The sequence below is a fragment of the Arvicanthis niloticus genome, chromosome 19 (genome assembly GCF_011762505.2).
Source record: "Arvicanthis niloticus isolate mArvNil1 chromosome 19, mArvNil1.pat.X, whole genome shotgun sequence".
In the NCBI taxonomy this organism is placed as follows: Eukaryota; Metazoa; Chordata; class Mammalia; order Rodentia; family Muridae; genus Arvicanthis; species Arvicanthis niloticus.
The window spans coordinates 41,698,438-41,720,549 of NC_047676.1; positions in this window are offsets into that span (position 1 = coordinate 41,698,438).

The window sequence follows — 22,112 nt, forward strand, 5'->3', positions numbered from 1 at the left end:
CTCCTCCTCTTCTTCTTCCTCCTCCTCCTCCTCCTCTTCCTCCTCCTCCTTCACTAGTATGTATTTCTATGGGAAGAAATTTCCCTGGTAACCTGTGAAGTGATGTGCTTGTATTCACTTACTTATTGGACGTCTCTAGGGGTTTGGGGAGATAGAAAAGAGGCACGCATCGAGCAACATCTGAAGTCTGCTGAGCCATCTGGCATGGGGAGAGCTTGCCCAGCTTGTTTCCTGGCTGTTTTGATACACTTTATAAATAATTTATAGCACAAGGGCTTCAAGACAGGCTTATGGGAAAATATAATATTCAAACAGTTGGAACAAACCGTGAGCCCTCAGCTACCCGTCCCTGCCCCCACTACCCTAAAGACACAGCTTTGGATGGGAAGGAAACACTTGTAGCTCCATTTCCTCCCAGGCAGTAGCAACTCTAAAAAAAGAAGCTGTGTGAACAGGAAGTCCCAGAGAAGTTGTAGCTATCTTTTACAAATTGATGAGAGAGCAAAGGCTGGCACGGACAGAACTCGTATGAGACTGTTGCAGGCAAAGACAACCATAAAATCCAAATGCACATTGGAGGCACAGGCATTTCTGATACAGTGCCTTTGTTTTCTGTACACCAGGGTTGAAAGTAGCTCTACCTCCCCACATAACATCACTAGCTTACGGCTCCCTTTCTTCTGTTGTCTTGTTTCTATCTGAGTCTTAGACATACTGGTGTGAAATTCTAGCCACATCAGTCTTAGGTTGGTGTAGAGAGAGATAGGAGTAAGGTATCTAAATTGATAATTAACTCCAAATAAAAGAAAACCAGAAGTACAGGTTTTACAGAAGTACAGGTGATAAATCTATTACCATAACCAGCTCCTGTGCATGACATCATATGTTCACAGATGTTGACACTAAGCTGACTTCCAAAGGGAGTCAGCAATGTGTCAGACAACAGACTCAGTAAATCTATGGGCCCCGTTTATGAAAATTGGAAGGATGGGAGACCTGGAGGCACCGTGTAGATGTTTATTATGTGTAATCAGATAAATCTAAGTTCAAAACCCACAAAGGAAGCCCCATCCTGTTGAGGGTGAGTATCCACTGAAAATAAATCAGAAAAAAAGAGGCAAAGTAGAAATCAGTGATAGAGTCCCCAAGCCATCCCATTTAGTGAGGATTTCAGTTTGACAAACGCTATGGCAAAGCTGGAACGTGCTGCATGCCCCAAAGTTGGTCAGCTACTTTACTTTTGGGGCGGGGTGGGGGGGACTCAGTTTCTGTGAGTTTTGATGAATTGTGTGTATACGCCAACACAAACATGATGCATAACAGTTCTGTGTGTACCAGATTCTGGAAGGATAGCTGACACACATCTAGTCTCTGGAAAATACCCAGATGATCTAAAGAGAACCAGAGAAAAACTAACAGCCAGTCAGTGGCTTCCTTGACAGAATGATGAATAACCAGGCTGCCCACCGTTGCTCATGAATTGTTCATGAGTGTATATGAATTTTTGTAGTAACTGTATTCATACTCACCCCCAAGTTCCTCAAACAAGCTGCTCACTCTGCGATACATGCTGGCTTAAAAATTAAGTTGATTTTAAAATAAATTCAAGGAAGATTTACTTTTGGGAGTGGGGGGGGGGACTCAGTTTCTGTGAGTTTTGATGGATTGTGTATATACACCAACACAAACATGATGCACAACAGTTCTGTCATCATTTCCCAAAAGTCCTTTGTACTCAAAACCTGCTCCCTGCCAGTTGACTGCAGGAATCTTGAAAAGAATCTGTTCTTTGTCACTATAGTCTTGCATTTTCCAGAATGTCACTAAAGTGGTATACGGACTGGTTCTAATTATCTCAGGTCTTAATAAAATGCAAATGGAGAACCACCTTTCCTGGGTTGATTCCTCATAGTTACCAAGACCCATTGTGTGACGAAACCAGTTTATTCATATATTATCTAACTAAAAGACGATTCAGTTATTCCCAGTTTTAGTTGACTACGCGTCAAGTTACACCATAGCTCATGATATGAATGCATTTTCCCTTTGCTGGGATAAATACCTAGGAATGAGCTATCTAAGAAGTCTGGAGACACATTTCCAGGTCCAAAGAATCACAATTTCTTGGATATGGTGTCTCGGAAAATGTAGTTTTAAAGTGTCCCCTAGTGTGCTTTCTTACTGGTAAAGAGTGTGCTTCTGTGTTGTGAAACGCCTTGGAAATAGCAGTAAAGATTACACAACACAATTACTAAATGGGCAATGGCTGCTTTATGCCATATTCATTTTATCTCAACTTATAAAACAAAACAAAACAAAACAAAACAAAACAAACCCTAAAGAACAAATCCACAACTCTTGCATGTGCTGCTGGTATTTGGAAGCTCTGATCTTGGAGGTTGTACCTGAGTGGGTTTCATCTTACAAGATGTCTATACTTGTTTCACCCTTTGAGTCTTGGTCAAATTTTCACCTTGTAAATCTGTAGCAAGCTGAATTTTCCTTTAACAACCTTACAGCTTTCTGGTGGTTGGCAGATAAACTAACTTATGTAGTGCTGGGTGACTGCTCTTGGTTTAGATGGACCAGCACCTGATCTCTGTTCCACAGGCCTTGGATTGAGAAATGCATTTTGCATGTAACATCTGCACACTCTATTTAGATGTTTTGCATAATGCCACATTTTTACAATGGAAGTCATGTAGTATGCTCTAAAAAGTCTATCATGAAATACACTCTTGACCCATTTTGAATCCTGGCTAAGTAAATGTCTTGTTTTGTTTCTATAAAAGAGATATCTAATTTAATTTTTTAAAAATCAAAATGACCTAGACTGGAACTGTTTTAAATTATCAAAGTTTTCACACAAAGACTATGTACCTTTAAAAAAATAGGGACTATCTTTTTTTTAATTAATTTTTTTGAAAATAGTTTTTATTCAATATATTCTAATCATGGGTAGAGATGGGGCTAAAATTAAAAATCATTGAGGGAAGCAGGAGGTTTTCCCTCACATATGCCTGTCAACAAAATGCCTTTCACAGTCATTGCATTAATATTAATAAGATAAACAGATAAAATATAATTCACTATTAAATAAAGTTCCAAAGTCACAAAGGATTATTAAGAACACAAATTCTAGAGTTTGTTAAAGGAAGTTTTTACAGTCATTGATGTGTGTGTGTGTGTGTGTGTGTGTGTGTGTGTGTTTTGCTTACATGTATGTACCTATACTATGTGTGTGCCTCGTGCCAATGAAACAGAAGAAGATATTAGAATCTCTTGAACTGGAGCTACAGATGGTTGTGAGCCACCAGATTGAGTGTTGAAAATCCAACATGGGTCCCTGTGACGAGCAACCAGTCTCTTAACTGCTGAGCTACACAATAATTTTAGAATCTTAGGATTGGCTGGCTAAGAATTTACATCCTTCTGGGAGTTTTTCTATTCATTCTAATTTTAAAGCCATCTTTACTTTTTTGTTATTTTAATGACTTATTTATCATGTGGGTATGTGTGCATAGACATATAATTAATTGTACATGCTGCAGAGACCAGAAGAGGCGATTGAATCCTCCTCCATCACCCTGTGTCTTTGAGGCAGGGTCTCTCTCTCTTCAAACCTGAGGCTCACATTTTCTCAGCTATGCTGGAAGCCATAAAGCCTCAGCAAGCCTTCTTAGTGCTTGGGTTACAGGTATGTACATGATGCCCAGCTTGTTATATGGATGCTGGGATCTGAACTCTGGCTCTCATAATTACACAGCAAGGACTCTGAACTGCTGAGCTATCTCTCCAGCTCACATTTTACTTTCAACCACTAAGGTACAGTTGCTTATCCCAGTGTCGAAATAGATGAAACCTCATTGGTCAGAACAAGGTACACTAGGGAATACCCAATATTCACCATCCTAGCTACATCAGAACAGGCCTTCAGCTATGAGAAAAACTAGACAAATGGACACAGGACATGGGATAGTGAGGTATGAGGTAAGAAGAACTTAGAACAATGACATGTGAGACCCTAGCTATGGACACCTCTGTATCTTTAAAGATGAAGCAGATACACCGAGAAGCAAAGGCACGAGAGAGCACAAAATACTCCCGCGAGCTCATAAATTTCCACCCTCCATTCAGACCTTCAAGTCTTCTTCCGGGCTCTGCTCTCTTCCCTCACTTCCTGTTTTTGACTTTGCTGTAGTATTTGAGCTTTGAGTGTGTGTGGTTTATATGTGTTTGCGTCTGTGTAGGTGGACAGCTGGGCTTTACTTTTAGCATGCACTCTACTTAGCTTTTTATTTTTTAAAAATTAAAGATTCACTCTTTATTATTTCTAATTATGGGTAAATGCGTAGAGACTATGGCCTTGAGCTAGACTTACAGACACTTGACGTTGTTGCCTGGAGTCACACTGCAGTCCTCTGGAGGAGCACCGTATGCTTTTAAGTGCTAAGCCACCTCTCTAGCCCCTCGTAGCTTTTTATGCGGATGGTGGGTATCCAAACTTAGATGTTCATGCTTGTTCAGCAAATACTACCCACTGGGTCAACTCTCCAGATCCCTCACTTGATACCAGTCCAATTCTTTATCATCACCGTTGTTGTCGACGTCGTCATCATCATCATCATCAGGTTTTTTTTTTTAGACAGACTTTCTTTGTGTAGCCCTAGCTGTCTGTTCTAAAATTCACTCTGTAGACCAGGCTGGCCTCAAACTCAGATCTACCTGCCTCTGCCTCCCAAGTGCTGGGATTAAAGGCGTGTGCCACCTAGGATGGACCGCTCACTTGAATTTTTAGCCGTATGTCAAGCCTCATCTATGATCACCTTCTGGGATTTATGTTCCTAGCTGCCTTGAAAGGAAGGAGATAAAACAAAGGAGGTAATGGCTGGGAGTTGAGCTCAAAATTCAGCTCTGTCCCTCTAAGTGTTCCAAGCCACTGTGATGAGATGACAAGAGGCTCCTTCAAGAGATCAGATAACAGCCCCGGCTCTGCACCATTCAAGTAAAGCTTATCGTTAGAACCCGAAGAAGACACACGTTGGCTTCTTATTACTAGATTCAGGGGACCCTGGGCAAGTACTTGAGGGGATTTTTTTTTCTCTCTCACTTCTTTCTTTGCTTCCTGGAACGGAACCTCTGCAGACAGATTCATTTCAGTATTGCAGTTTGAGATAGCTGCCTTTTCTGCTTGCTGGCCTTCATCTTTGTTGCTTACCTACTAGGTTTTATGAATAGAAAGGCAGACCACATTGTGCTTGAGGCAGAGGTGGAGGGTGGCCTCAAAGGAAGTGTTGTTCTTACAGGGTCTGGAAAGAGAAGAACAAGTGAATCCCCACTGTCTGCTTAGATAGCATCTCAACATGAGGGATGGGAGGAAATGACTGCCCACTGTGTGCATTTGACCCTTCCATCTTCCTCTGCTTTCTCAGACTGCGGACAACCTAGATGCCTTTGCTAAGCATTTGGCCCGGAGGAGGAGCGACAGCCACATAAACAGGAACGTAGGAAAGTTTCTTGTCTCTATTTTTCTCTCTTTGTTTTCTCCCAGGCTCTGATTTCTTTAGCAGAGTCCACCCAGGGTGGACTCTTCTGCCTGTCTTCTCTGGGGGAACAGTCTGCTCTCAATCTCTTCTCTCCAGGTCTCTGCTCAGTCTTACTTCCGACTCCCATCTTTCCTTCAGAGTTGGGTGAAACTGGTCCTTGGCAGTGTGAAAGTGGCCTCTTCTTGTGCTTTTCTTGTTACTGCATCCAGGTGACATTTTATCCTCTTCTTGCTGCAAGATTAAGGGACGAGTGGGGTCAGGGGGTGAGGAAATGGTAGATACTTTTGTTGTCGTTGTTGTTGCTGCTGCTGTTATTGTTATTCAAGGGTCCCACTATGGAGCCCATGTTGGCCTCACATTCACTACTTTCCCATCTCATCCCCCCAAGTCCCGAGACTGTAAGTTTGCGCTGCCATGATCAGATTTTTGAGACTTTTTTTTTAAAATAGTGGAACAAATAAATGCATATTATGTTAGAAAGTTTCTTCAATACACTTCATATATTGTGTGAAAACATAGTTCATATGCACATCAATCTTTCTATTCATCCATCCAGCAAGTAACGACTGAGCTCTACCGCCGGTGTGCTGCCATACTTTACAATAGCCCGTGCTGCATGCTGGGAAAAAGAGAAGAGATAAATTATTGGCTCAAGACAATTCTTGTCTTGGGTTTATCATCAGAGAGGACTAGATACACGTGCACACATTGATGAGGATCTTTAACGAGAACAATAAAACTGTTTCAGAGCCTATAAAGAACACCAAGAAACACAGGGACAGCGCGACAGATCCGGGCTCACGCTTGTACTCCACAAGGCTGTGGCTCCCCGCCCCCTCAGCCCACATTGGCTGTCAGAGTGGCTGGCGGGCTACTCTCTGCTGTTAGTAGCATCTCTTTGTGGGAATATCAGTGTGACTGTGGACAGAAGTTCAAGCTGAGTTCTATTTATAGCATCTGGAGAGTCATTAATGTCACCTTAACAAAAGCCAGCTCCAGGGCCAACTTGCCATTACTTTATTAGAAAAGCATTCTCATTGGAATATTCTGACGAAACCAAAAGCAAGCTGTAAAATCCTCCTAGCAGTTTGTGTGTCTATCCTTTAATTGGCCCAATGTGATAATCTTCAGACTCTATACTGTGCGAAGACAGTACCTGTGGCTTAGTGCTTATCAACTTGTGGGGTTTTTTCCCCCTGCTCTACATAGTGAGTTCCAACACAGCCGGAGCTACATAATGAAACCCTGTCTCCAAAACAAACAAGTAAACAGACAAAACACCAGCCAAGAAAACAAATAAAGGTTTTTTCTTAAAGGGAGTGGAGAGAGAAGATAGTTTAATGGCAGTTTTCTGCAGAGATAACTTAGCCTTTGACCTGGAAAATATGCTAACCAACCGAGCTTTAAAAGTCTTTCCACTCCTGCAAGACTTTGAACCATCGGGTGTGGCATTGGCCTCTGTGACATTTCAAGATATTCGGTCGGCACTGACACTCGCCTCTTTGGTTCCAGCAGAGGAGATATGCTCAACGCAAAGACTTTGAAGCTGCAGTTTTATCAGCTCAGTTTTGAAAAACAACCTCTGCATGTGGTTAAGCATGTTAAATCCCCTGTACTTTCATAGCAGTTTGGCTAAAGGTTATTTTTGTGGAGGTTGAGGGTGAATGGGAGGTAACAGACTTGGGTGCTCTCTCTGAAATGGGTTCAAAGGAGTTTATCATCTCCTAAGCATGCCACCAGCAGAGGCTCCTCATCAGACTTCACTTTATGCTTTGTTGAACACACTCATGGAACAAAGCTACCAATGCCCAGTGTTAACAAGGGGTCAAAGTGTCTAGACCTTTGGTACATCAATAACAGGACTGTAGTATGGTAAAGACCATTTGGAAAAGTGTGGACATTTCCCATCAAGTCAAACATACAAGTAATATACCGTGTCACAATTTCAGTGTTACCTATTTAATCAAGAGAAATGAAGATCTGTAAGTGGGGGCTGGAGAGATCACTCAGTGGTTAAGAGAATGTTCAGCTTAGGTGGAGGAGCTGAGTTTTGATTCCCAGCATTCATCTTGAGTGACTCACAACCACCTGTAACTCCAGCTCCAGGAGACCCAGTGCCCTCTTTTGGACCCACAAAGTACCTGCATTACTGAACACACACACACACACACAAACACACTTAAAAATAAATCAAATCCTTTAAAAATCTATAAAACTGGCCACAGAGTGGCTTGTGTGGTGAGTACGGAGGACAGAAGGACCAGCAGCATGCTGGGTCACGACAAATCTCAGGAACTGTGGTGTGGAGCAAGGAACAGGGAGACAAGATGAGGCAGAGCCAGCGTTAGGCTTTGTGGGCTGTGGAGGAAATTTTAGCTTCTATTCTGAGAATGATAAGAGAGTATTAAAATATTAAAAGAGGTGATCTCATCGTACATGACTTTTAAATAGATCAATCTATTTGCAATTTAGGGATGTTGAACAGTGGGGCTTGGGGTAGGACTGTATCCTTGAAGATGGCTTTTGTTAACCACGTAAAACCCTGAGAAGATTTCCACTGATATGTGATATGTGGAAGGCAGGGTACATCTTTTTAAGCATATTCATTATACAATTCTTGACTTATAAGAATAAATTATAAACAATAAAAATATGTAAAACCAGAACTAAAACATTATTATTATGATCTTGGTCTGTTTTGTTGTGACCGAATACCATGGAGTGTGATCATTTTTAATTTAAGAAAATATTTTTGGGGCTGGACAGATGGTTCCATGATTCAGGGACTTGGGGTAGATTCTCAGCACCCTCGCGGTAGCCAATAATCATCTGTAACTCCAGCTCCAGGACATCCAATACCCTCTTCTGCCTCTGAGGGCACCAGGCATGCACATGGTGCACAGAAATACAGTAAATAAATTAATCAATTAATAACTTTAAATTTGCATGTATTTATTTGTGTATGTGTGCATACATACATGCATGTGTGAGAACAAAATTTGAAAGCAGCATTGTAACAATAACAAAAATTCATGGTCAGCAAAGACCACCAACAATTTGTTAAATATAGTCATAATAAAAATATTAAGCCCCTGCAGGGGCAGGGTGACAAAAAATAAAGGCAAACAAGGGCATGCCCAGATAAGTCCAAACAAGCCCAAGTGAGTAATGGGCTATCTGGTGTTTACTTTTCTCTCCCTCCCTTTTCTGGGAGGTCTGAGTTTCTGCAAGTTCTGCCAGTTCTGCAAGTTGCTGATGTTTGAAATATCCAATCATATGTAATCGCGCCAAATTTTCCTGCTCTCCCCAACCCCTACCCATAAATATCCCAAGTTCCCTGGGTCCAGGGCCGGAACCTCTATCTCCTGTGTGAGATATGTTCCAGCCCGAGGGCCCTCGTCATTAGACCTCCTCTGCAATTGCATCAAGAAGGTCTCTCGTGTGTCCTTGGGCGTGCAGGTCCGGACTTGGGTGAGGGTCCCCTTGCGGGGGGGGGGGGGTCTTACACATGCACATGCAAGCGCATGTACTCATACACAAAAGTGTTTGAGTGCATGCATGTCATGGCTAGCATGTTAAGGCTACAGAACTTCTCCTTCTACCATGTATGGCCTCAGGATTGAACATAGGTTACCAGGAGTGGTGACAAACACCTTTACCTGTTGGTGAATCTTGCCAGCTCTAGGCTACAGTTTATAAAGAATAGTGAGTTTGTTTGTTTGTTTGTATGTTTTTCTTGTTGTTTTCAGCATATGATTCTAGAGACTGGAAAATATAAGGGCACAGTACCTGCATCTGGTGGGGATCAGACCAAGCTTGCTAGCTCTGATTTTTCCTTTTCTTTTGGTAAAACCACTCATACCACCTAGGAGACCACCTCCTCAGAACCTTATTTAATCTTAATTACTGCCCAAAGGCCTAGATATAGCTGACACTACCAGCTGAATTTTGGGATCTTTATGGGCAGTGCACCTAGGACGGGGATGACTCCCAACAGTAGCACTTTCTTTAAACAAGAGGCTGTATTCAATTTTTAGAAGAGATTGCAAACTGCTCTTGTAATACAATGCCTGGACTTTCTAACAGCACTTGCATGCATTAGAAGTGGCTGCCTCTGGGGGCTGTGGGAGGCCAAGATGCAGCAGACAGTAGCTGTAAGAGAGTAGAGGAAGGATTCCCAGGAGGGGAGGCTGGTTAGATGGCACTGGCCACCTGTCAAATCCAGAAATCCTCTGCCACAGAGCACTGAAGAGCATTAGAGCCACGTTAAGAGCGGAGTTCTCAAGAGCATTGATAATGTGGGGAGTTCGTTTCCTAAAACCAAATATGGCATGGTAGCTACTTTTTGTTTCCTAGTTTTGTAAGAATAAATTGTAAAAATGAAATTTTAGGTCTCAACGCGAGAGTTTCTTAGGTTCAGAGTTTCAATTTACACTCAAGTGTTAGCTGCCCCTGGGGTGCATTCCAAGGGCTTGAATAAACATTTCAAAGGCACAAAAGACCCAAGATAGAGGCAATAAAACACCTGGGTAAACAGAAGTCACTTGAAAGAAATTCTCCCAGGAGCAAGATACAGATGTAAATTAGGATAATTGGGATGGGGGCTAGATGGAAACCAGGCTTGGGAACGGATGTTTGATATATCCAATCATATGTAACCGCGCCAAACTTTCCCGCTCTCCCCAACCCCTACCCATAAATATCCCAAGTTTCCTGGGCTAGGGGTCGGAATCTCTATCTCCTGCGTGAGATATATTCCGACCCGAGGGCCCTCGTCATTAAACCTCCTCTGCAATTGCATCAAGAAGGTTTCTCGTGTGTCCTTGGGTTCGTGCAGGTCCGGACTTGGGTGAGGGTCCCCTTTTGGGGTCTTACAGTTTGACTTTTGGGACAAATAAAATGAATCCATGTATCTGTGATTCTCTGTCTGTCTCTCTCTTTCTCTCTCTCTCTCTTTCTCTCTCTCTCTCTTTCTCTGTGTGTGTGTATGTGTGTGTATGTGTGTATGTGTGTGTGTGCGTGTGTGTGTATGTGTGTGTGTGTGTGTATGTGTGTGTATGTGTGTGTATGTGTGTGTGTATGTGTGTGTGAGTGAGTGTGTATGTGTGTGAGTGTGTGTGTATGTGTGTGTGTGAGTGAGTGTGTATGTGTGTGAGTGTGTGTGTGTGTATGTGTGTGTGTGCGTGAGTGTGTATGTGTGTGAGTGTGTGTGTGTATGTGTGTGTGTGTGTGAGTGTGTATGTGTGTGAGTGTGAGTGTGTGTGTGTGTGTGTGTGTGTGTGTGTGTGTGTGTGTGTGCATTTGAGACAGACTCACTATATAGCCCAAGCTGAGCTTAAACTTGCTACCCTCCTGCCTCGGCTCCCTGAGTGCTGGGATTTAGGGATATGCCACTATATCTGGCTTAAATTTTAAAAAAATTAATGCAAAACAGTAATTTTGACAACCCCATTTTCTATTCTGTAGCAGGGATTTGCAGACTGGCTTGTGGGATAAAGCTGTGAACTACAAATTATCTTTACATTTCATTTGATTAACCTTTTAAATTTGAGGACTGGACACACCGCTCAGAGGTGTACAGAATGTGCCTAACAGCGCACAGGCCTTAGGTTCAATCCCCAACATTGCAAAACGAAAACAAGAACAAGAGAAACCTTTTATAAGAAGGATAAAAAATAATAGGTAAAATGAACTTCATCAAAATAAAAAAAAAAATTGTTTCTCTCTCAAAAAGTCACCACCAAGAATGAAAAGACAGTTTATAGAAGAGGAGAAAATTTTTTGGAAGATACTTCTTTCAAGAGGTTAATATCCGCTGAGCAGTGGTGGCGCACGCCTTTAATCCCAGCACTTGGGAGGCACAGGCAGGCAGATTTCTGAGTTCGAGGCCAGCCTGGTCTACAGAGTGAGTTCCAGGACAGCCAGGGCTATACAGAGAAACCCTGTCTCGAAAAACAAAAACAAAAACGAGAGAGAGAGAGAGAGAGAGAGAGAGAGAGAGAGAGAGAGAGAGATCCAAAATGCATTTTAAAAATGTCCTACAGATCAACAATGAAACTTGATTAAAATATGGGTGAAGCAATTGGACAGACATTTCTTTAAAGAAACACAAATGGCTAATAAGTACATGAACAAACGCGCGACACAAGAAATTGTTAAGGGACATGCAGATCGAAACCATAGGGAGATATCATTTCCTACCACTGGGATAGATATTCCTAAGAAGTCAGAAAATAAGTTGGTAAGGATGGAGTGAAATTGGAAATCATGTGCATTGTGGGTAAAAATGCAAAATGGTACAGTTGCTATGGAAGAGCATTGCAATGTTCTTTCTCCCATCCATATATATATGTGTGTATGTATATATATATACATACATATATATATACACACATATATATGTATATATGCACACATATATATATATGTGTGTGTATAAACATATGTATATATGACACACATACAATATATGACATATGTGTATATATGACACACATATACATATATAACATATGTGTATATATGACACACATACAATACATGACATATATGTATATATGACACACATATACATATATGACATATATGACACACAATAGTTACATAAATGATTTATTTTTATTCTACATGTACGGGTGTTTTGCCTGCATATATGTTCGTGCACCATGCTCTGGTTATCCTGGAACTTACTTTGTAATCCAGGCATTTGAAACTAATTAAATGATAGAAGTAATATTTTCTGACACATAAAGATATAAAACTCTAATTTTCATATCCATCGATAAGTTCAATTCATTCATTTATGTATTACCTGCAGCTACTCTTGTGTCAGCAGACAGCCTACAATGCAGAATGCTTATCCGGAACTTCACAGGAAAAGCTGGTTGTTGAAACTGCTGCCAAAAATAAAAAGTTCATGGGAATAAAATAACTTAGGGGATGTGAGTAGCTAGAAGACATAACTTTGCTAAAACGAATCATTTGAAAAGGATACGTGTGATGTTCCTTGAGCTCCTTGGGGACTTAATGATTCCAAGACGCATGTCCTCAGCTCTGTTCACTGAGCTGAGAACTGAAGCACCGCGCCTTGTTTGTCCTGTCTCTGGTCATTGTAGCAATGGATATGTGTTTAATGTAAGCAGAAAAACCCCTACAACCCAGCACAGTTTAAATTTAGACATCTATATTATCTCTCATTGATGGGTTTAGAAGGGAGGGGGTCCTGGACTTTTGATTCAGTGACTTAAAGATATGATTGAAGATTCATGTTCTTCATGCCCTCAGCATGACAGCAGCCAATCACTGTGTTTTATGGTTAGAAGCGCTGACGAGGCCTATCTCAACCCCATGTTCCACCAGTGGCCCATGAGGACGATGCTTTATGCTGTCATCTAAGTCCATCTCCGGGTTATTTCACTTGCCTCTTCTGAGTTTGGTAAGGGAATAGGATACTCTGATCAGCCTAGGTGAAGCAGCTTATTTCTAGGGCTCAATGATTCTGAAACCAAGGTACGCAATGGATGCACAAAATGGTTTTAGTTAGTAAAGGAAAATGAATGAATAGTGCCGGTGAGTAGTGTCTGCCATAGTACTCAGCACGGTCACAGTTAGACGTCTGCCACTTCCACTCTGGGAATTCCGTTTTCTCTAAAGTTGTCACAGTGGCTGTGTGTGTGTGTGTTTGTATGTGTCTGTATGTGTTGTGTGTCTGTGTGTCTATTTGTGTATATTGTGTATCTGTGTGTGTGTCTATGTGTGTATGAGTGTATGTCTACGTCTATATCTGTGTGGGTCTTTGTGTCTATGTGTGTATATTGTGTATCTGTGTGTATATGTGTGTGCCTATATGTGTCTCTGTGTGCCTGTGTCTCTGTGTGTCTGTCTGTGTGTCTGTCTGTGTGTCTGTCTGTGTGTCTGTCTGTGTGTGTACATGTATGTGTGAATGTGTGTTTATGCTACTGAGTGTGTCTGAGAGGTCAGAGGACAACTTTCAGGAGTCGATGTTCTCCTTTCAATATGTGGGTTCCAGGTATTGAATTCAGGCTGTCAAGCTTGGTAGCAGGTTTCTTTACTCGCTAAGCCCATGCCTTTTTTGTACTGATTCTCGGGATCCAAACTCAAGTCTCCCATGTTTGTGTGGCAGGAACCTTCCAGACTGAACTGTGTCTACAGCTTGTAACACAGATTTTGAATACTGACTTACTTTTCTTAGGCGACATAACTCAGTAGTAGTCATCTCAATTTGTGGGTGGAAATGAAAGACTCAGATCAAACTGGTGCTTGTAGAGTCTCAGATTCCCCCACAGCCAGCCCACCCTCTCATTTTAGGAATAGGAGAAAGGCATACTTGATGGAAAGAGAGAAAAGGGGTTGGTGATGTCAGCGAGGGTTTCTAGCAGTATGAAGCCAGGGGACAGTGGTATAGGAGAGAAGTCTCGGGGCTGGGCATTCCCATGATCAGGGTTGGGACATTAGGACTAGACAGGCTGGGAGGATGGTAGAACTTTGTTCTCTTTCTCTCTGATTGGAAATGGCATTTTCAAATAGTGAGAAGTTTGAGACAAGGCTCTACAGTCCGATCTGCCCCAGGAAGACTGGTCTTACAGGAGTTGAAACCCCTTTCCTGCTAGGAAGCTGCTTTTCTGCTGTGGTCCCCTGCAGTATCAGCCTTCCCTGTATCCTCATGAGATCTAGTGTGCCCTTTAGGATACCTCAGGTCTTCAGCATGGTCTAGGAAGGTTGGGTCTCCCTACCATCACCCCCACCCCCACCCCCACCCCCCCCCAGCCAGCTCACACTCTGTCAGTGAATGGCTTCTAAGGTTAGATCGCCTTCTCCTGGCTTTCCAGATATCCGAGAACCTTCTGTAAAGCTCCATCTGTATGCATCCGCCCCTGTGCACAGCTTGGATGGATGCTTGCTAGGACTTTGAGAGCATTGGTGCCTTATTAGGAACGAGTGTGAGAAGAGATGGGTGGTATAAATTCTGTGCACGGGCTAGATGGGCTAGTTTCCTCTGTCCTTGGGAGAGGTGCTAAAATGATGGAGGAGGGACGCTAAGTGTGAAGCAGCTGCAGTGTGAGTGAGCTAAAAAGAGGGCCAGGAAGGATCTTAGAAGTATGCTTTTCAAAACACACTTTCATTCAAAATATTTTTTTAGTACAGTAAGTAAATAGTTTTCCTTTTCTGCATAGCCATATGTCTATGCTAAATCTATATGTCTCTGCTAAATCTGTAGCCAGAATTTTGGAAAGATATCTTAGTTCAACCAGGGTGGAGGTAACATGTCTGTGATTCCAGCATGCAGGAGGGAGAGGCAAAGAACCATTCTGAGTTTGACGGTAGTTTGAGTAACATAGTTCAAGGTTGGCCAGAGGGATGTAGAGAGACCCTGTCTCAACAAATCAAGAGAAAGGATGCTTTATTAATTCATGTCCCCAGTTCCTTCTCAAGAAAAGATACATAAAATGCAACAACACATCACACATAATAATTAGAAATAAGAAAGACAAGCAAAACCGGAGCCTGGAGCGTGTCTTTACCATAGTTTCTAGGGAATGCCTTGGCTGTAGATTTGACCTTGGGCTTACCCATAACCAGCTCCCCATTTCTACTGTGGCTGCTTATGTACACAGTTGATAAGATAAAAGAGCAATGGCCCAGAAGAATCGCAACCATTCCTGGAAACGACCAGAGGAAATTGTTGGAGAATCTTTCAGAAAGAAACAGAAAAAAAAAATGTTAAGCTCTTTCCGACAGCATCCTTCAGTTCAGAAGACTTCTCTAAGAATGGTGGGTGGTGGCAGTCATGGTTTCTTTGAAGTCTCAGTGTGTAGTCACAGTTTTGAAGTAACAAACATGCTACTAGTTTAAGACATTGTAATCTTTCATTCTGTAGAGAAAGTCTTGATACCAAAGCCCTAATATTACCGTTCCCTGCTCTTTACCTTAACACACACACATACACACACACACTGAGAGAGAGACAGAGAGACAGAGAGAGAGACAGAGAGAGACAGAGAGACAGAGAGAGACAGAGAGACAGAGAGACAGAGAGACAGAGAGAGACAGAGAGATTCACATATTTGTGAATATGCAGATTCACATCTTTCTAAGTTTTCTTTTAGAAAATGTTAGCTAAATAAAGAAAGAATTATTTAATATTTTGTTTTTCTTTCTTGTTTTTTTCAAAACAGGGTTTCTCTGTGTAGCTCTGGCTGTCCTAGAACTCACTCTGGAGACCAGGCTGGCCTCGAACTCAAAAATCCACCTGCCTCTGCCTCCCAAGTACTGAGATTAAAGGCGTGTGCCACCACTGCCCACCATTTGTTTTAATGATGAATAATGAGTATTTCCACATCGTGAAAATGACTGAGAGGTTACACTGTAAAATACAACTCAGCAGTATCCATTCTTCAACCTGATAGCCAGGTCATATGTGAGTCCCGAAGTGCATTCAATTTTGAGCAGTCTCTAAGGGCAAGAATGTAAAAACTATGCCTACAAGATTTAGCATGAAAATAAATATACAGAGAGAGAAAAGTCAACAAATTTCCACAGCAGGGGGTGGGGGGGATTCGGGGAAGAAATGGCAGGCTTGCCTAATATGTTCCAGGACTTAGATATGAGCCCCAGCCATGGCTGGTCCATTTACCAGAAATGCTTACATACAAGCAATTCCTGAATGTGACCCGCCTCCCTTTCCCACCAGCAGCTAAGCTCCAGTACTCACTGGGGTCACAGTGAGTGGCAGACTTTGAAGAGGAAGCCTCATCAATTAATGGTACGGTCAGCACAGCTTCTCAGGTTCCCATCACTACCATGTAGCCCATCTTTTCCTAAAAGACCAAGTTCTCTTTCCTCTGATAATGTAAGTATCAAATTGGTATTGACAAGACCCCCAAATAAATCAAGGCCTTTACTTCTTTGGAAATGACCTCATAACCATCTGGAAGAAATAATAGCCCTGGATTTCCTTCTTAACCGTGAAGCGAAGCTGTGCCCTTTCTTAGCCCACGGGGCTCCAAATATGGGCGTCCTTGGCTGTCATGCAAACGGATTTCCAGAAAAGTATTCTGGGGCCAAACGAGAAGAATGTGAGAATTTCTCTGCTCTGTGAGGAGGTCTGCAGTCCAGAATGCATTTTTTGTAAATCTTCTCCTCTTATTCAAGTAGAACTAACTTTATAACTCCATGAAGGGCAGGGTTGACAAGTTATAAGGAATTTTAACATTTTTAAAGGAGAGAAAGTGCAATGGGAAACCGGCCCTAAAGAGTAAAATGTAAAATGTGCTTCGAGAACAATCTTGTATGACTTGGGAAAATTAGGATAGGTCAAGCTCATTTAAAGTGAAGCCTCAACCCTGTGAACCTTGCTTAGAGTTTCCTCTTTGTTTCTTGTAATTTCACTCTGGAATTCAAGCCCTGTTAGCATAGTTGTCAAACAATAGGCTTCCTGGGGTGAAAGAAAGACACCCAGCTACCTTTATCTGTAGAAAGGCAGCTTTGCCTGACCTGCCCCTCCCCTTCCCCAGTGTTTTGCCATTGTTGGTTTTGTTTTTCTTTAAACACTGAATGTAGAGTTATCATCTTTTAAAAAATCAGTTTATCACAGGAAGATTCCCCACGAGAACCAAGCTGTGGTGCTCCCCAGTCACCCGGCTCCTCATGCTGTGGAAGTGACTCCCCCTCTAAGGGCCCTGAAAGCTGGTGTGCAAGGATCCTGGACACCCTGTGTGACCATGGGGAGCCAGGCCCTGAGCCAAGGCTAGGAAGGCAACCTGGGCTCCTTAGGGTGGATTATTTAACCTCAGATCCATGGCCTCTGGAGAAAACTGGGAAGTGTTCTATAATTGTCATCCTTGCTTGTGGGTGGGCCCAGAACTGCCAGGAAGAATGTAGGAAACTGGGGGGGGGGGGGGGGGGGTGGTGGTAAAGAAGAAATGGGAGGGGGGGGTTAAAAAAAAAACCAACTTTTCAAAAACGGAGTCGGGAAGCCACTGAAGGGACAAGAACTCACACGTGTCTACAGCAGCTGCCTGAAATGTGGAAGGTGGGCTGTGGTCACTGCTGATAGTAGACATTCTAATTTTCTTCCTTCAGTCCCCATTGTTAATCAACATTATAATAGAAGTTTCTTACAGAGAAAACTATTCTTTTTGTATAATTCTTTTGAAAAATTCTAAATTATGTGTATGTGTGTATGTGTATGTATATGTGAGTATGGGTGTGTGCACGTGTGTGTACGTAACTGAAGAGGCCAGAAGAGGGCGTCGAATCTCCCAGAGCTGGAGTTGTGAGTGGCCCATTGTGGGTAGGGGGAAGTGAACTCCGTTCCTCTGCAAGAGCAGTGGGTACTCCTCTCTTGACCACTGGGCTAGCTCTCCAGTCCCTGAATTTGTGGTTCTGAAGACCCAGAAATGAAGTTCTTTTATTGACAGTTTCTGAGTGTGAACAAATCAATTATTGGGATTCTCTTAAGGCACGATAGCCTCAAAGAGCTCTGAGTTTGATTAAAAACTTAAGTTACACATTAGCTTTAAGAGTGGATATAAGCATGTTAGTTTTAGGCATATTCCTTTAGAGTTATACAGCTGTAGAAATAAATAATCCTCCTGGGATTGCTTTAAATGCCTAAGATGAGATAAAAATAGTGTAGCCAACCAACCATTTGTATCCAAATTGATATTGCTGGAAATAAAGTGCTTGAAAGTAAGCTTAAAAATTTAAAACAAAAATGAAGAAATTTATTGTATTTCTTCAACAAGAAATAGAACAAGAAATTTATTGTATTTCTTCAACAAGAAAACAAGTAAACAAGAAATTTATTGTATTTCTTCAACAAGAAAACAAGTTTTGTGTGAGAAAGGAAGGCCATCACAGTGTACTTGTGGAGATCAGAGAAAAATTTGCCTGGAGAACCACGTGGACCCCAGGGATTGCAGCCAGGCCCTCAGAGTTGAAGGCAGATTCCTTTGGCCCACTGAGCTATCTTGACACATTCAAGTTCCGTGCTTTAAAAAAGTTAAGCGTAATTTTGACATTTGATTTGAAGATCTTATTTTTTCAAAATAGGGCACTGGTCCATTTCAGTCTCTTTCCGAAGTTAACCTATACCCTGATTGTCGAGGCGAGAAAGAGTGTGAGTCTGTACCACACATAGTGACTTAACAGCTGTCCCCACTCATATTCACTGCAGACTACGCTTCGGTCTGAATATGTCTTTTGAGATTAGCGTTTGTGATTATAATCTCCAAGCAGTAAAACATGGAGAACAAACCAAAGGCAGAGAGTGAGATACACATATATATTTGTGTGTCTGGTAACACATTACGCCGAGCTTTGTGAGATCTCATCTAGCCTATGCTAACATAATCCTATGACGTCATAACCGAGTGGGCGGGGAACCTGTGTGTTACAGACCACTTGGGCTCCATTCACAATTACTTCTCTCCTTCTACTCATCTGTATGCTGCCGATCCTCTCTAGTCCTAGGTAGGATCATTAATAATTCGCACTTAAGTGCTTATTCTTTGCTAGGTGCTCACGACTTGCGTACATTATCTTAATCCTAATAACGGCCTTTGGAAACCGGAGCCCTTATCATCCATGTCCAACGGAAGTGAGACTGTGAGTGAGACCTTAAAAGTCACGCGGCCAGTAAGTGGCAGGCAAGACTGCCTGCCTGATGTGAGGCTGCAGCCCCCGAGGTTGGGCTGCACAAGCCACAGGCCTTCCTTAGTCCGTGGGTTTGCAAACGGTTTCACTTCTGCAGGAATGGCATAGGCATATGTGTGTTTGTTCTGAAACAGGACCTTACTCTGCAGCACAGTCTAACCTGAACTCGTGCTGTATCCTAGCCTAGCCTTCAAATTCACAGCAGTCCACCTGCCTCAGCTTCTCCAGGACTGGAATTACAGGAGCAAGCCACCCTTTACCACTTGCTCTAATAGTTTCCCAAACCAAGGTGTATATCTGCTTGTGAGTTGTCCGGCATTGTCCTCTGTCTGTCTAGCCTTCTAGGTTCTTCTCTTTCAACTTTGCTCTAGTTCCTGGGGAAACACAACATCTGCTCTTCATGCTCAGTCATAATGAGCTCGTACAGGCCAGAATGAGACCTTACAAAAACAGAACAAGAAGATGGATTAAAGGAGACCATCTGCTTTGTTCTGTTCAGGAGGCAGAGGCGGCAGGGGGAACAGCTAACTCAAAAGGTCGGGTCTCACAGATAACATCAGGGAACTGAGCTCTAAACAGTTGTTTGGAATTATTAGCATGTTAAATTTTGAAAAAAATCGAATGTCTGGGTCCTGAAACAAAAGAAGAAAATGGGAAGTTGGTATACAACCTGTCAGCTGTGCTGGGGACCTGCCCTTTGTGAGTGTCTGGGGTTCTTCTCTGTGTGCCTCTCTGTGTGTTCTTTTCTTTCAAAACTGTAATAGAGTCTCTCAATGTATGCCAGCTACTGTATCTGATCCTTAGCTGAAGATGTAGAATTAGGTTCAGAGAGTAGAAAAATAAAAGTGACCATGTCTTCCACTTGTAGAAAAATTAAAGGGATCTTAAAACAGAGCACACACCCTTTCCCCTAATCCTTCTAAACATTTACACTCCTGTGACTAAGCTTTCAAATACATGAGCCTAGGGGACCATTCTTATTCAGACCACCACATGGAGAAATGGGTTGTATCGAAGTGTTCTCTTCCAGTTTCAGATTTCAAGTCACTTCAAGGTTATTTGGGTGGAGTTGGGGGTCGAGTCAGGGTTTCTCTGTGTAGCCCTGGCTGTCTTAGAATTTGCTCTGTTGACCAGGCTGGCCTTGAACTCACAAAGATCTGCTTGCCTCTGCCTCTGGAGTGCTGGGATTAAAGGCAAGTGCCACCACACATGGTTCTCAAGGTTGTATTGACTAAAGTCACTGCAAATGGGCTTTCAAACACTCTGGTCTCTGATGATGCTCCCACTCCTTTCCCTTGGGTTTCCTCAGCCCCTGCACAGGTTCTGAGAGTGCTCCTGGCTGGAAGAGAAGCATTTCTCAACCTAACAGGACTTCCCATTGGGCAAGCCTTGGCTCAGGTCTGTTTCCCCCTCAAAGTTCTCCCTGCCCTCCCCCCTCCTCTTCCTCCCATCCCCCTTCCCTTCCACCCTGCTCCCTGGGGCCTGTTCCATTGCTTTCTTGATCTGAATACTTGTCTGCCAGTAAACTGCTGCCTCCTGGAGAAGGAGTTGTATTTTGTTGCCTAAGGGCTCTTGCTTCTGCACCCAACCCTTAGTTGTACAAGAGATTTTAGGGAATAACTGACCTGCAGACGTTTTCAAATCTTCTTTTAGACTCTCCTTGACTTTTTGCTCATTTTATTTTTTTAAACTTTTCCCATCATGTATTTTTCGATAAACAGAAAGCATAGAGTATGACTAATACTCATGTAACCCAGTTATCTTAACTCACGGCTCATTTATTACAATATTTGTTTTGTGCTTTTTAACCCAGATATTTCAAAGTAAATAATATTTCAACTGAAATATTATTGAATATGCATATTTCAAATATGCATATATAAATCTCCAAAAATGAAAACATTTTCTCACAAACTTATAATGATCATTATCACAGTAAAATAAAAAAATAACTCCCAAATACCACCGATTCGTCTCAGGAGGTCTTTTGTAACTGGCTTATTCAAACAAGATCCAACACGTGGACCACACACTGCGTTTAGCTGTTCCACCCCATCTTCTCTTCCTTCTTTTCCCATGTGACAGCTTTACTGAAGAAATCAGGCCAAATGTATTTCTGCTTAATGTCCTCACATCTCTAAGCTGGAGTTGACCTCAGTGAGAATCACAGTGGGTAACTCCTACACTTTCAGGAACCTTCTTTCATTTTTCTTCTTTCCTTCCCATTGAATGCAAATTTAAAGACATAGCTTGCCTACCCTGTCCTCTACAGTCTTCTTCCTGGGTTCCTCTTTTTCTGCTTGTACAGTGATCCAAAGTGAGCCTTCCAATGTAGCAGGACCAACATAGTGTCCTTTATAGCTGATGGCCTTAGTCCTAGTGTTCTTAACACAGGCTTGATTAAGGTTGGGAAGCCTCTGGATGTAGGGTCGTGATGCTTTATTATGAACAATAGTCATCATCTTTTCCAAAATGAAGCTTTTATAAGCTCAACAAACCTAAACTCACCCCAGAAAAAACAACCTGTTTTCCAAGTGACAGTCCAGCAGCCCCAACTCACTCTGGCCTTGGCCGTCTCCAGGAAGACAAATCACACTGATGGCTGCTTCTGCCAGAGGGGTGATGGTTGGGGCAATAGAAAAGAATTTTCCATTGCTGTTAGTGGGAAATGAGTGATTTGGGCCACGGTCTGCCACAAGTCAATAAGGAATTCAGTCGACTGAGATGCCCAAGACAATTGGTCAGGAAGGAGAGCAGGGTCCACTTTGTATTCCCTAGGCAGTGGCAGCATGGCAGACTGGACAAGGAAAATGGAAGGACTGGGGGGCTTCTAAAGAGCCGCACTTGGATCCGAGATGCTGGGCCACGGTCACGTCAGAAAATGTTAAA